We start from the raw sequence: 12,361 nt of genomic DNA, 5'->3' as shown, positions 1-12,361 counted from the left end.
CCCAGCCAAAGTCAAACCAATCCACTTATGTGTGTGAGTCATCCACTGGGGGCCCATTTTGTCCCATGAGGTGGCTCCCTGCAGAAGGATGGCTTCCCCTTTTTTGTGGCATAGAGTCCTCTGCTTCCCCAAGGGCAGCCATGGCAGTAGTCACCTCATGCATGCAGCACCCCACATACAGATTGACGGTGGCCAGGGAGCCAAAGGCACTCAGGGATGCAGAGCACAACACAACGTCCTTCATGTGGGAGGTGAAGTGTTCATCATCTGGCCCTCGGGTATTCAGATCAAACATAGCCTGCTGCATACCCATCTCCTGATTTACTTGCACCACATCTGTATATAACCGCCATTTACTCAGTTTCTGGTATTTCTCTGGCATCATTCCACACCATTTGTATGGCCTCCATCAGCCGTTCATTTACGATTTGGTTGCCTTCCCCCTGTGCTAACCACTTGCTCACCTGTAATTGCTGATGGAGGGAGGGATGAGTCATAATGGAGACCAACTTTTCCATCTCAGAGGTGGAGCAGACAATACTGTTGGCTCCCTCATCCCAAAGGCGAAGCATCTAGGCAGGTGGGATTTCCCCCCGAGCGCTGCCAGCACTGTTTATCTTATTCCTACAAATTCGTTGGCATATAGGCAGTGTATGACTTGTGCTCTGTCAAGGTAGGGGGTCTCTGAGCCCATCCCTGGGGCCCCAATGACTGTTCCTGGTCTATTTTCTGATGAACCACTGGGGGAGGCCACAACAGAGGTTCTTCCTCCTCTGTGTCAGATTGGTCAGATTGGGCAGGGGTCTCTGATGGGGATGGTGGGCCCAAGCTCACACTAATAGCAGCCTCTAATTCTCATTCCAACCTGTGTACCTGGACCTTCAGGCTCTCTGCTTGTGCCTACAGGTCCTTACCTGTGCTGCATCCTGCAGGGACTGAGCATGCACTTCCCATAGTGCAGTCAAAAACACCCATCCAATAGTGATCCCTGCTTCCAGGTGCTTCAGTGCCTTATCCATGCTCACAGGGGACTTGTTCACCACCACCCATGTTTCCACCAGGGCCAATCTTAGCAGCATGGCTGTGACTGGGTACCATAACCCATATTGGGGCCACACGGCTGACCTGGGATCATCAGGGGCCGAGGGCTCACTCACCTCAGAATCCTGCTGACTACACCAATTGTCAGGTTCCAATCTAAGCTGGGGTCTGAGGGGAGCTGGTGAACAGGTGGCAGACAGCTGAAAGAACACTCAAGGGACCATAGGCCGTTGGGACATGGCTTTATTCTCTTCTTTCTCCCTCCTACAGAGTCAGTAGTGCAGTTATATTTCTCACAGACAACAGTAGTTCAAGGCCAGATATGAGCTCAAACAGGTTACACTAACTGGTACATAAATATGATTATATAGTGCATGGGATTGTGTGCCTGCACTCCAAACCTGCTGTGTCGTGCTGTACTGGATGTCTGCCTTGGCCTACTCATGACTAATGCACAGTCATATTCATTACAGTTACTAGGGCTTTGTAATATACTTTGAGGTCAGGTAGTGTGATGTTTCCAGTTTTGCCAATTGTGCTCATGGTTGCTTTGGCTATTCAGTATTGTTTGTGATTCCATGTACATCTTAGGGTTGCTTTTTCTATTTCTGTGAAGAATGTCATTGGTATTTTGATAGGGACTGCATTCCATCCTTAGATCATTTTATATATTTTGGTCATTTTAACAATATTAATTCTTGCAATCCACAGATACGGGATATCTCTCCATTTTAGGGGGTTTCTTCTTCAATTTATTTGATCAGTATAATTTTATTTGTAGAGATCCTTTACTTTTTTGTATATATTTATTCCCAGGTATTTTTTCTTGTAGCTATTGTAAATGGGATTTCTTTCTTGATTTCTTTTTCATATTGTTTGCTGTTGGTGTACATAAATTCTATTGAGTTTTGTATGTTAATTTTTGTATACTAAAACTGTACTAATTTTGTTTATCAGCTGTAATAGTTTTGGGGTGGTCTTTAGGTTTTTCTAAACATAAGGTGAACAAAAATATTTTGATTTCTTCAATCCCAATTTGGATGACCTTTATTTCTTTCTCATACCTAATTTCTCTGGCTAGTATTTATCTAGTAGTATGTTGACTAAAAGTAGTGAAAGTGATTAATCTTGTTCCAGATCTCAAAGGAAAGGGTTTCAATTTTTCTCCATTTAGTATGACAATAGCTATGTGTTTGTCACATATGGCTTTATTGTTTTGAAGTATGTTCCTTCTATACCAAGTTTATTGAGAGCTTTTATCCTGAAAGGATGTATTATATCAAATACTTTTTAGCATCTATGGAAATAAACATTTTTTTAAAATTCTGTTAATATGATGTATCACATTTACAGATTTACATATGTTGAACCATCTTTGCATCACTGGGATGAATCTCACTTGATCATGATAAATGATCTTTTTAATATGTTATTGAGTTCTGTTTGCTAGTATTTTGTCGAGAATTTTGCATTTTTATTCATCATGAATATCTACCTGCAGTTTCCTTTTTCATGCTGTCCTTGCATGGATTTGGTATCAGCATGATGCTGGCCTTATAAAATGAGTTTGGAAGTATTTCATCCTCTTAAATATTTTTTGAAGAGTTTGAGAAGAATTGTTATTGGTTCTTCTTTAAAAATTTAGTAGAGTTCAGCAGTTCCCGTTAAGTCCTGGGATTTTATATGGGTGGCTTTTTATTACTGCTTCAACTGTCTTATTCAATATTGGTCTGTTCAGATGTTCTAATTCCTCATGTTTCAATCTTGGTAAGTTGTATATACCCATTAATTTTTTCTCTGAATTCTTTTGTTGAGGGTTTTCTGATTTGTTGGAATATAGTTGTTATAATAGACTATAATTATCCTTTGTATTTTGTGGTATCATTAAATTCAAAGCTGTAATGTCTCCTTTTTCATTTTTTATTTTATTTATTTCGGTCTTCTTTTTTTCTTCCTTAGTCTACCTAAAGCTTTGTCAATTTTGATTATCTGTTTTTAAAAATCGACTTTTCATTTTGTAGACCTTTTGTATGTTTTCAGTCTCAATTTCATTTATTTATGCTCTGAACTTTATTATTTTTTGCCTCATACTAATTTTGGGTTTGATTTGTTCTTCCCTTTCCAGTTTCTCTAGGTGCATCATTAGGCAGCTTATTTGAAGCTTTACTACTTTTTTGATGTAGATGTTCATTGCTACAAATTTTCCCTTTCATACTGCTTTTGCTGTATTCCATAGGTTTAGGTATGTTGTTTTCACTTTTTCTCTTGTTTCATTTTTTTTCAAATTTTCTTAATTTCTTCATTGACCCTTTGGTCGTTTAAGAGTATGTTGCTTAATTTTCATATATTTGTACAGTTTCCAAGGTTTTTCTTATTATTGATTTATAATTTTTTTCTATTGTAGTCAGAAATGATACTTAATACTTGACTGTTTTAAATTTGTTGAGACATTGAGACATGTTTTGTGGCCTAATATATTATCTACCCTACAAAGTATTCCATGTACTGATGAGAAGAATGTGTATTATGCAGCCAATGGATAAAATCTTCTCTAAATGTCATTTGCTCTAGAATTTTGTTTAACTCCAATATTTGTTCATTAATTTTCTGTCTGGATGATCTGGCCATTACTGATAGAGGGTTACTGATGTCTTGTACTATTATTTTATTGTGGCGTATATCTCCCTTTAGTTTCTACTAATATTTGTTTAAATATAAGGCACTCTGGCATTGGTTACATATACATTTACAATTGTTATATCTTCTTGCTGAACTGACCCTTTTATAATTATATAGTGATCTTCATTGTGTCTTTTTACAGTTTTTTTACTTGAAGTCTATTTTTATCTGATACAAGTATAGCTATTCCTCTTTTGTTTGTTTTTCTCCATTTATATGGAAACTTTTGCCATTTCTTCACTTTTTTCCTATGTGTGTCTTTATAGGTGAAGTGAGTTTCTTGTTAGAAGTATATAGTTATATAATTGGATCTTTTAAAAAATATATTCATCTACCCTCTAATCTTTTAATTGGAGAATTTAGTCCATTTACATTCAATGTTACTTTTTATAGGTAAGGACTTACTACTGCCATTTGGTTATTTGTTTTCCGGATGTTCTGTAAACTCCTCTTGGCATTTCTTCCTTCTTACCATCTTCCGTTTGGGTTTAGTAATTTTTCTCTGGTAGTATGTTTTGATTCCTTGCTTTTTATTCTGTGTGTTTCTTATAACATGAAGCTTATAAAAAAAATCTTATAGCTATACAAAGCTCTTTTACACAAATGACAATTAACTTTGATACCAAAGAAAAGATAGAGAAACAAAGAAAACTATAAAATGGTCTTTGAACTTCATCCCCCCAATGTACTGACCTTTTGTTATCTCAATTTGGATATTTTTATCTCTTAACAAGTTCTCATAGTTATTATTTTTTTTTAAATTTGTCTTTCAGTCTTCCCACTAAAGATATGAGTGGTTTTCACATTGCAATTACAGTGTTAAAATATTCTGAATTTGTCTGTGTACTTACTTTTATCTGTGAGTCTATACATTAAGATGTTGTTTAACTGTGCATTAGTGTCTTTGTCTTTTAGACTGAGAAATTCATTTTATTATTTCTTTTAAGAAAGGATCTGGTCTTGGTGAATTTCCTCAGCTTCCATTTTCTGGGAAAAGCTCCTTCTTTCCTTCAGGTTTGAAGGATACTTTTGCTGAGTATAGTATGTTTTGTTTAGTATGTTTTTTACTTCAGTACTTTTTATGTATCTTTTTTTTTTTTTTTTACTTCAGTACCTTTTATTTATCATTCCATTCCACCTGGCCTGATTTTCACTGAGAATCACTGAGCTTTCACTGAGAAGTCTGTTTTCAGAATTTTCAGAACTCCTTTTTATGTCATTTGCTATTTTCTCTTTCCACGTTAGGGTCCTCTCTTGCTTTGGTATTTCACTGTTTGACTATTATATGACCTGGGATAGTATCATTTGGGTTGTATTTACTTGATGATACTTGACCTTTCTGTAACTGAATATATCTGCTTTTCTCTGGGTTTGCAAAGTTTTCTTTCTTTCTGTGAATACTCTTTCTTCTCCTTGCTTTCTCTCAACTCTCTCTTGAAGGAAAATGACTCTTATATTTGCTCTTTCAAGGCTGTTATCTAGATCTCATAGGTGTTCTTTATTTCTTTTCATTATTTTTCTCCCGTGACTCTATTTTCAAGTAGCTTGTCTTTTAGTTCACTGATTCTGCTGAGAATCTCTGATGCATTATTCAGCTAATTCAATGTATTCTTTAGTTCCAGGATTTCTGTTTGATATTTTTAATGACTTTAATCTCTTTGTTAAATTTCTGTAATAAATTTCTGAATTCCTTTTCTGTGTTTTCTGGAAGCTCACCAAAGTGTTTTTTTTTTCTCTCTCTCTTCCAGTAACTCAACTCATACTCTCTCATTAGTGTCAATCACTAGTTTCTTGCTTTGTACATTTGAGGAGGCCATGTTGTTTCTTATATATGTACATCGATATTCTTGCATTGAAGAATTGGTTATTTATTGTAGTCTTTGCCTTCTGGCTTGGTTATTTCTTCCTGGATTATATCTGCTTAGAGGTGTACTGTACAGCTTACTCGTTGAATTCCCTTAACTTTAGACTGTGGCCTGCTTATTAGCATTACATGTCACCTCAATCCTAGGTTTGCCAGGGCTCTTGCAAAAGCTTAAGGTGCCACCTTTCTTTAATGGGATGGGCTTCCCAAATGAAATATCCCAGCTATGTGAAAAGGCTGTCTATGGGTTCATGCTAAGAGGATCCGTGGAGCATGCCTCCCATTGTATGGTGCTGCTGAACTGCCTCTCTGATTTAGTATTTCTGTAGAGAGAGTCTCTAAATTTTTCACACTACGGTTGCAAGCCCCTCTTCCACTGTTGGTTCTAGCTGTACTCTGGTTTCTTTTTTTTTTTCCCCCTACAGGCCTTCAAAATGCTTCCCAACACTTCTTGCATTAAGGCAAGAGTTAACTTCCTGCAGAGAAATCCAAGATAATAGAGAAGCTGGCTGTCCGCTTTGATCTCATTTTTCCAGTGAGACACATATGTCTGAGGGGAAATTTTCTGCATAGTGCTTGGCATCATGCATAGAGATATCTATTTATTGTAGTGTCTGTTCACAATTTATCACTTGTCTTTGGCCCTATGGATTGTCACAGCCTAAATTTTGAGTTTTTGGATATTACTGGTGATAGTTTTGGTGCCAAATAGTTGCTTCAGTTGTAATTTTGTGAAGGAGAGTGATGCCAAATTGTTTCTGCTCCATCCTTTTGGTGACATCACCCACCACTACCCCTTTTGTTGCTCTTCCTATTTATAAAGAATCTTAAGAGCAAGCTAGAATATTGAGGAACAAAGACGTTAACAGCTAGGCAGTATAGATTTATTGGATGCCCAGTACCTGAATACCTTGGCCCCAAAGGGAATTTGTAGTTCTTATTGTCAGAAAATCACTAGTCCTATGGAAAACTAAGTATGAGCTGATTCCCTCCAAATCATGAGGTGTGAGGTGGGGGCAATCCTAGCTGGCTCATTGCCCAAGAAATCCAGAGTGAAATCCTGTGATCACTTTTAGACAATTATATTTACTGCTATATCATTAATCATTATAGATTCCTATCTCAGTATGTCAGGAAAATTGCTGTACTGGTACTTTCTAAACTACTTTTCAAATGTAAATATATAATACATTAATGACAACTTGAATCACCTTCTATGATAGCTGAAGTAGATCGTCTTAAACTTAACACACATTTTTTTACTAGGGATTGGTCTATACCTGATAACTCTCATTTCCACTGCAGTTTCAACATGAGAGAAAAAGTAATGAGACAGAGTAGCTGTGTTCTGATTAGAGGCACAGACAAAACTGTTTCAAGAGCCTCTTTGCTATCATAGGTAGAAATTAGATGTGCAGTGGTCAATCTGGTCAGTAATGGGGGAAAAAGCACATGGTGCCAGATTGAGTCAACTATTGTGTACAACCATTGTAAGAAAGAGAAATGTATCTACGTTTTTCTGATTCATGCATTGGTACACACATTTACAGACCAGAATATAACCCTAGAAATTCGCAACCATTTCAATACTTCCAATGGTCTGTTTTTGTTAAATGGAAAAGGTAATGCAAGAACCTATTTTAGTTATTTAAAATAAATTATCTTCATATGAAAATTGAATGTTTTATAGCAGGATAGTCTGGGAATGGGCATTTTGTGGCAATATTGAATTTTCATATGTTATAGCTATGTAGCAAGTGAGTTTATCACGTCAAGAGGGAATGTAAGTTCATCTCCTTATTAGTCTATGTCTGTAATCTATATGACCATTAAAGCTAATCTTTCTCTTTGTAGTAGAATAATTTATAATCCTTTGGGTATATACCCAGTAGTGGGATGGCTGGGTCATATCTCTTGACTCTGCAACTAACTCCTGAAGAGAAAAAGTGATCTGGCCAAATCCCAAAACACTCCTGAATGCATTAGGAGAGATTATGAACATGTAGATTAAATACAAGGTTTATTCATCTCCCCTCTGTTGCCTGAACCCCCTTTCCCTTGCCAATCTTCTTTGCTTTTCTAACAGCATTTTATTGGCTATAAAGGAAATTCAAACAGTGCCCCAAAGGGAAACTCCTTCTCAAAATCTTTCTTGCAGTGACAACAACTGTATGCGCAGTAGTTTTATCCCCTTTTTCAAAAATTGATACATATTACAGTAGTCCTCCCGTATCCACGGTTTCATTCTTACAGTTTTAGTTACCCGTGGTCAACTGCAGTCCAAATATATTAAATGGAAAATTCCAGTGAAAACAATTCATAAGTTTTAAAGCCTATGCTGTTCTGAGTGAGATGTGATGAACTCTGGTGTCATCTTGCTTTGTCCCATACAGACCATAAATCATCCCTTTGTTCAGTGTATCCACAGTGTACAGGCCACCTGCCTGTTTCCACTTGGTAACCATCTTGGTTATCAGATCAAAGGAACGTAGTACATATGGGGTTCTCTACTATCCATGGTTTCAGATCGACTGGGGGTCTTGGTATGTATCCCCCACAGATAACAGGGGACTACTATATTAAAATTAATCCACTATTCTGTAATAAAAACTTGGTGAAGAGGCACATGAGATTTGATTTTCAGGAGACTCCTATGAAGAAGTAACATTTCAGCTGAAACTTGAATGCCACTTAGGTATTGATGTTGGAGAAGAGTAATCTAGGACAATAAAATATAAAGTGGGGAGGTGAAAGTAAGTTTAGCATCAGAAAATGTCTGATGTGGCTTGAATGTGGGATGGACAGTGAATGGGATAAGAGGGTAGACATAGCACAGATCATGGAGAGATTCAGGGATTTGTTTGGATTTAATTCTGAAAGTAACTGGAAGCCATTGGGAGATATAGGCAGTTGAGTGACATAATTTAATTTGTATTTTAAAAGATCACTGTGGCAGGTTTGTAAAGAAAGGATTGTCTGATGGGCATGAATAGAAGCAGAGACCACTCCAAGAACTCTGGAATTAGTTCAATTGATAGCACAAAACAACAGAGAGGTGGTTACCAGCCATACAGATGGAGAGAACTGGCCTGATTTAGGATATTTTGGAGACATAACAAAATGATTTTGATACTATTTAGCAGCTGCATAATAGCCCATTATATGAATGCACCATGACTTATTTAAACATTGGAAGAGGAATTTTAAAATTTAAGCAATCAAGTGTGTTCTGAGATCCACTATTAAGATTCCTGCTTCCCAAATTGTCTTCATTTACATTTATCCTGTGACTATCTATTTAAAACGCATAAGGTGGTAGCCTGGCTGTACTAAAGAATAATAAATAGTTCTATTCACCTTGCTTTTTAAACTATGACCCATTTCAGTTCAGTTTTAATTTTTGAGTAAGAATAAGTATAATATACGAAAATAATTCTGTATGCAGTTCCAATATATATTCAAGTTACCATAGAATTCAACGTTATCATTTCATGGAATTTTCATTTTTAGTTTTGAGTAGAACAGGTTTGAAAAAATATATAGGAATACCTGTAAGAATCAGGTGATATTTGATAATTAAACCACTCTTTGGTTTTAAATCAAAATTAAACTCAGGAGAATAACTTAAATAAACCAATAAAATTTGGCTATGCAGTTCAGAACTCAACTTAAAAAGTTATGCATCCAGTAAATTTTTCAGTAGCCTGTTCGTTTTTATGCTGATTATTAAGTTTCAGTTAAGTTTCAGTGTATTCATTAAAATGTTAAACTTTATCCTGAATCACCTAAATCTTCCATGAGCTCTGCATGTAGAATATAATTTGGCAGATGCTTAATTTGGAGGGAATTGCTTACTTCTTAATACAACTTTTTTTTGAGAGAGAAAAATATTTAAAAAAATTATTTATGTCCCTAAAAATTCTAACATTTTGTCCAAATGTATCACATACACTTGAAACAAAATCATAGATGCATGCAACTCAAACGGAATGAATGATACCAACTTATATGCTTGTTAGGATTCAGTCAACTCTCAGTTATTTACTGAGTTGAGTTACAAGTAGAAGATAGCGGGTAATGTTAAATGTTAAAGACACACTGCACAATTCTTGTTTATAATATGGCTTCAAAATCTAGTTGGGAAAACAAGACCACGTGTTGGTGCTTTTGTGATTTGTGTGTGCTGTTCCCTCTGCATGGAATGACTTTCTTTAACTTCATGGTCACACAGTTGCTAATTATCTTTCAATCTGTCAGTGTCATATCTGTGAAGGTTTTCTTTCTACGTTAAACAATTTATAATAATCCTTGTTATGCTTGTTTGGATTCACATGTCTCCATCTCTATAAGAGCATGTGTTCCTTCAGGAAAATGACTATGTCATGTCCAGAGTGCTTGGTGTAATGTCTTAAACAGTGTTGGGCCATCATTAATATTGAATATTGATAATGTAAGGCAGTTTGCTGTGAATTCTAAATGTCCAGATCTATCGAGAAGTGTTTAGGGAAATTTGCATCTCTGAAGAGAACAAGATCACCAGGGCCTCTAATCCTAGTATTAGAATTACAGTCTTGGCAAATCCTGAACCATTTGAGGCTTGAGAAGAGGGAGTAGATGAGAGAGGAAGGATGGGTTGGGGAAGTCTTCAGGAGTTTTTCAACTCTACTCATCTATGGTTCTACATTTCAAAGTTTGAATTTTAAAATAGCTCTATTACCTATATCACCATTACTTCATGATCTAAAAGTAAAATCATAAAGACAGCTTTGCACAACAGAATGTACTGGACTGAGGCATTCACATTCAGTCAATTTTTTCACAATATAACTCAGAAAGAGGTTAAAAAGTTCTCTTTGCTTTTTGAGAATCCATTTTATAGTTCATTGTTGCAGATCTTCTGATGTTGACTTTCAGAAGTGAATTGAAATGTAGGATAAATCTAGAAGTATAGTAAAGGCAAGGAATCAAAGCCAAGCAGCAAACAGACACACAGGGGAGGATATTTTCTGTATCATCTCCCTGAGCATACTTGGAAATCTGAGAAGCTGGCTTTTGAATAGTACATACATAATCAGTTCTTTGGTTTATAAATTCAGTAATCATGAAACCCCGTGAAATAAGTATCAACATAGCAGTACATGTCTTCATTAATATTTTATATCATTACCTCTGTAGCTTCTCTGAGGAATTCAGGAAATTTTATAGGAAAAAAACCCTTAAAACTTGAAGCAACTAAAATTTATATTAAAAAATCATATAGAATGAAGGAATAAAGTATATTAAATATACAAGCTGTTTTCTTAGAGACTTAGAATATAAAATGAATATGAACCCACTTTCCCCAATAATTAGCCTTGATACACAAGTAAACATAAGCATAATATTTTTTCTTGCCAATTTCTACAATAACTCAAAACCTTTAATGAATAAAAAAAGATATATCCTAATTAAATAATTAAGTTGACAATAACATTATCAACTTAGGCAAAAAATCTACTAATTTTCATCTTCCTTTTGTATGTTACAGTATTTGGGCATTGTTATATATATATTATAAAATATATATCTAGATATCTAGATATATACTCTCTCTCTCTCTCTCTATATATATATGTATTTACAATTTCTTGAAATAGAAAAGTTACAAAAAGAAATTACAAATACAAAAATCTCTCTCTCTCTCTGTGTGTGTGTGTGTGTATGTATATATATATATATATATCTTTTATCCCTCACCCTCTTCCCACTCTTTCCCCTAAGTCCCCAAAGTCCATTGATTCATTCTTATGCTTTTTTGTCCTCATAGCTTAGATAGAATAGCCAGATATAAATTTAGATGGCTAAACATTTATATATCATTAGTAGAATTTCAGTCCAATTCTCATTTCTAAAACTTCTTTTGGTACTAGACAGAACTCTACTTTTATGATTAAAAATTTTAGGAAATATATATATATATATATATATAGAGAGAGAGAGAGAGAGAGAGAGAATTTTTCTCTGAAGAGGAGAATGACACTCATCACCATGGGAAAAGATAGTAATAGAGTTAATCAACAAATGTATGCTGAATTAAATTGAATGAATGTAGACTCCCCTAAGTGATTGGTGAGACTGTTCTCGACTCTAAATTCATTTCCTAAGCTAGATACTCTATAGATGACACATACTGATCACTTTCTATAAAGCAACTGCTTTTTCTAAGGTCTTCTTTATACAGGATGGAGGAAATGGCCTTTTAATTCCAGAATCCACTCTGTTAGCTATAATTATATTGTTTCTTTTTATAATTAAGTACAAAGATACAGTACTTTACAAAATGAACAAATGTATAATCTAACAAACTATGAACTCTTAAGCAACCAACTCTTAACTGGTGGAATCTGGAAAGGGCTTCTTAAATAAAAAAGAAATTCTATCCTGGATGTCTCCAAAAATGGGTTGTGTTACTCTAGTGCCCTCCTACATCAATGCAAAAAATACACAATGCTGAGCTCCACAGTTTTTGTGCAGTTTCCAGCTTTCAAAGTACCAGATAGGACTCTGACTCCAATACTCTCCATCCTTATATTCCTGAAAATGTGAATGGCATTTTAATTATCCTTCAAAAAACTTGACTTCTCTGACCACTCATCTCTTCTTAGTAGAGGAACAAGAGTTCAAGAACAATTTTGGAGGTGGGAGTGGGGTCAAAGAGAAAGAAATGCAAACCAGGCTCCTACCCAATGATTATTTCTTAAATGATATGGTCTGTAACAGAGGTTGCCAAGCCTTTCC

The sequence above is a fragment of the Rhinopithecus roxellana genome, chromosome 6 (genome assembly GCF_007565055.1).
Source record: "Rhinopithecus roxellana isolate Shanxi Qingling chromosome 6, ASM756505v1, whole genome shotgun sequence".
In the NCBI taxonomy this organism is placed as follows: Eukaryota; Metazoa; Chordata; class Mammalia; order Primates; family Cercopithecidae; genus Rhinopithecus; species Rhinopithecus roxellana.
This window is presented reverse-complemented; position numbering follows the sequence as displayed.